Source organism: Talpa occidentalis, unplaced genomic scaffold, assembly GCF_014898055.3.
Source record: "Talpa occidentalis isolate TD23 unplaced genomic scaffold, MPIMG_talOcc4v2.1 talOcc4.5, whole genome shotgun sequence".
Classification (NCBI taxonomy): Eukaryota; Metazoa; Chordata; class Mammalia; order Eulipotyphla; family Talpidae; genus Talpa; species Talpa occidentalis.
Genome location: NW_023604861.1, coordinates 116,473,292 through 116,477,979, shown reverse-complemented (window position 1 = coordinate 116,477,979; position 4,688 = coordinate 116,473,292).

The following is a 4,688-nucleotide window of genomic DNA, read 5'->3' as shown; positions in this document are numbered from 1 at the left end:
TGGTTGGACCAGTTTGCACTCCCACCAGAAAAGGAATTCTTAAAAAAAATACTTTTCTGGCTCTGAAGAGGACCAGAAAATCAGTCCTGGTGGCTATACAACCAGGAAAACACTCAAACCCTCTGACTCATCCGTTGTCAACAGGACCCAGCAGCCTCTGCTGGAATCCACGTCACAGCTCACATTGTTGATGTTGGCCCCTGAGGCTTCTCTCTGTCCTTGTTTACCCTGGGGCCTAGAGGCTTCTGCTGTGGTCCTTCTAGTGGGTTCCATCATAGCACCTGCTTTCTCACATAGCTCCTGTCTGAAACAAATGGTCCAATGTCAGTATCTGGCCTACATTTTATCTATATAGGTTGGCAAAGCTACTGCTCTGGTTTCAGCCTTGGAGAGGTGGAATTCAAAGGTGGAAAATTCTCCAAACATTAGGAAAGTTTTCAAAAGTTTGGTGGATGACCCGAAAGCATGAAGGTTTACCATTTTATTGTATCCCTCTAGATGCCCCACATCAGCATCTATTTTTGTTTAATATTTAGACTTCCCCCAAACAATGTTCCCATGTAACAGAATCCTTCACACAAATAAAAACATGCTCATCCTCTCTCCTTCTGACACATTCACTTCAAGCATGTGATTTCTGGGTGTTTCCATTCCTCCGCCAGCTCCATTTGATGTTCTATAAATTATGAATTACATTGTGGGAGTGAAATCCCCCTACCCTTGACCAATGGGAAAGGGGACCTGGGGGATAAGAACCCTCTTTTGTCTGTGAGATGACAGGGAGACTACAGTACTGTAAAGCATGTCCTGACCTTCATGCAGTCGGTGCTAGCACTTAGGCGCCCACCAGGCAGAAGAAGCAGTGAGTCTTCTAACCCAGGGAGCCCAGAGGTCCCAGTGATAAGATGAAAGCGTTTTAATAGGGTAGTGAGAGGTCCTTGGAGACAGGTCCTTCCCACTTTGAGCAGCTGGTGCCTTTAATTCTGACTGTGGGAGAAACAGCACCATCTAATGGTGGCTGGTTCATAACACACGGCACTGGGTTGCAGCCTCTCACCCTCTCCAGATCTCTCTCTGCTGACTCAAAAACTGAGTGTGCAATAAACTGTTTCATCATATCATAGACTTGTTTCAGGTAATGGGGTGTATGGTAAGACTGTATTTCTTAATAAACAGGTTTATTCACAAATAGATAAATTTAAGAGCATAGGTCTAATGTCTAACATTGCTATAAATGAACTCTGGTGAGAGGCGTCATTGATTGGGAATAAATGCTAGTAAACAGGCAGTTTGGCAGGTCCGTGCAAGGTGCTGCTGGTGTCAGAACCCCAATCCAGAATAAGTTGTTACTCTGTAAAGACAAAATATTGATCTCTTCACAAGGGTAGGGTTCCCCTATTGATTCCCCTTCCGTGTGTGGTATTATACATGTCTCAGGGGTGGTCATCGGCCACCGTGGCAGTGGCCAGATCAGCCTCAAAGAGGAGCATTGGGCACTGCATCCTCCCTGTGCCAATGCATTATCTTGGTCCCTGGAATCACGGCCATTTTTTCATGAAGTCATTAAGCAAGGGTGACCGGGTAGATGGGAGGACTGATGTAGACAGGACACATGACAGGCCAACTTAAAACCTTTGCCACAGTGGGAAGTCTTGGCCATTGCAAGCAGGCACAAAGGCCTGCTCTGAGATGTCCCTGTACATGCCTTTTCCCCACACTTTCCTTCATACCTCTGGCCATTCGAACCCGTAGTAACTGTCCTTCAAGGCAGAATATACAATGTGGATGGTCCAAGTGGTCTGCTCCCTGGGAGAATGACTTTCTTTCCCTGCTGTCCCTCAACTCTGAGGGGGCCTGGAAAGCTCCAGTAGTTAAATTTTAGGAAGTGCCAATCTAACTTGTAGAGCTCTCAGTCAACCAGCTTTGACCTTTTCCTCCTTGATGAACTGCTCATTGGGAATTCCCGTGGGCCAGGGGTTGAGAGGGAGGAGCAGGCAGTGCATACCAGATAAGTCTGGTTTCCACCTGATGAGGGCATGGGCTGGCTTGATCAAATCACTCCCAGCTCAAGATGGGCAGTTTAGTCACACGGTCTCCTAAGGTCTTGTGGTCAAGCCCTCAGTGGCATGCCAAGAGTTATTTCCAAAGGAAAGGGAGTTACTAGCATAAGAGCTTGGCTTTGCTCCAGAAGCTAAGAGGCTACAGCTGTGCTTCCCCAACTGGGACTTGCTGCAGGCGGCATGCAAACGGTCTCCAGGTCGGTCACAGGCGCTCTGAACACCATTAGATGTCTGGGTCATAAGGGCAAAAATACAGTGCTGCTTACAGTGAGTCTGGGCCAGCTGGAGAGCCCTCTCTTGCCCAGGCCTCCAGTAATAGTATATGAGTCAGAGCAGCAAACCCAAAGGTGACATAAAATTGCCTTCAGATTCTAAAGAGTTCCATCAAGCATCTGTGTCTGTTTCTCCTTGGTGGCACTAATAGCTGTCATTTCTATTAACGATATGACATTGCTTGGTTTGGCTATTTTTTGGTGGGGGTGGGAAGCCTAAGGCGTTCATGATCTTGGCCCTCCAGTACTAGACAGCCTCATTCCATGGGTCGGAAAGCCGCCGTGGGGATCTGTAACTCCCCGGGGTAGCTGTTTCAGCTCGACTCAGGAACTGGAAATTAACACACACTTTCTCACTGAGAAATTGAAATAGTTAGAAGAGAACTTCCAGTCTACCACCACCACATCCGCCTGCCTTCCAGCATCTGCTCCCACTTACAGTCTGTTCTCCTGCAATGCCTGTTTCTGTACTGGGCAGTGACTCAAATATTATTGCTAAGCAGGGAGATGACATCACCATTATGAGGAAACTCAGCTTGTTCATAAGGGATATTTCCCACCCCCCCAGCACATTATATTTTGTTGCCAGCAGATAAGAGCAGCTGAATGTGAAGGACACCAATGGAATGGGTTGAATGAGCAAGCGCCAGAAGAATAAGGCACCCTACAGGCGCTAGTTCACCCCAGTTTCTTCTTGGTTGACTTTGGCCCTAAGTTCTGTCTTGGAGGTGTGTATAGTGTACCTGGGCAGCTCAGCCTTCCCAAACTCTGTCAGCTGCCTTTGCACTTTTCTTGAAAAGGTGAAATTCTTTACTTATGGATGTATTTTTTATTAGGAATATTGTTGGAGGAGCGGTATGTCCTGAAAGAACTCTTCCCGCTGATATTTTATGGACTCTCCCCACCTCCATGCCAGAGAGCTCAGGCACCGAGGACTACACCGCCCATAATGCCATAAATCTGCCTTGACCTTGACTTCCCGAGGTTGGGGTTGCTGGGAACTAAAGGTGGAGTTAGCAGCCACGCTTGTTATAAAACCAAGCATAAGGGGGTTTGCACTCTCTTGGTTTTGCCTGCTTTCAGTGTGCACCAGGGTTCCAGCTCAGCGTTACTGGTAGGAAACATTGACCAGTTAACCTCTCTGTGTGTCTCTCTGTGTTCTCCCAATTCTCATTTCCTTTGTGAATAAACCTTTTATCAACTTTTCCCTGTATGCTTCCTTGAGTCTTCTCTTGAGTTGTGAAGCATGCAGGTGAGGACTCACAGCCAGGTCAGCCCATTTCCCCTGGGGTTGCCCTGTAACAATAGCACTTAAAAAAAAAAAAAAAAAGACATGAATTAGTGTTATTAACTGAGCATTTTGCAAAGTTGGATAGATTTGGAGTTGGAGTGGTCTGTCCCAGTCCATTTTTAAAAAATTGTTACTTTTAGTACATGAATTTGAGAATGAAAAAATCTTCAAGGGTGAATTTATCATGTTATTGCAGAAATGCCTGTATGCAACCTTCCCACTAGTAACCTCAGGGAAATTATTCAAGCTCTTATCTAAAGCTCATTCCTCCCTTGCAGACACCATTCCATCTTCTTTTTCAAGGACACTGCTCCAGCTCCTACCTCATCAGTTATGCATCTTTCCCTGAACATTCTTTCAAACATTAAAAAACACACTATTGCTTCTCCCACCTTAAGAAAATATCCTCCCGATTCCACATCATCTACCAGCCTACAACTGCCATTCTTTGCTCCCTTTTCAGCAAAACCAGTTGAAATATTTATATGCACTACTTCCAGGTATTTCTCTGTTTTCTCTTAAACCCAATCCAATCTTTTTTGCCTTCTCTGTGCCACCAAAACTCCTACTGTCAAGGTCACTAATGACCTCTTCATCTACATCCAGTGGTTAATTTCAAGTCCATATTTGGTTAATAATATTTAAATAGTAGATCACTCCTTCCTCTAAACACTTTATTTACCCTCGGGGAAGCCATTCTTGCTACCCTCCTGACTAGCTGGCTGCCCCTTAGTCTCCCTCTCCGCTTCCTCCTTTCCCCTGGCTTCTTAGTGTTGGAAGAACCTTGGGCTCAGTCCTGCTTTTCTTCCTTTCTCTCCCGTGCCAAGTCTTTTGGTGAACCCCACCCAGTTCCATGGTGCCTATATGCTGAAAATCCCCCCAATTTGTACCTCCAGAGCAGATCTTTTTCTTAAACCACAGAGTCATATAGTCAATTGCTGAATCAACATTTCTACTTGGATGTTAATCGCGCATGTCAAAATTGGCAAGTGTAAAACTCAGCTTCTGATGGCTCCCATCCAGTCTGCTCTTCCTGTCCCTTTTCCCCTCTCAATTGATGGAAAC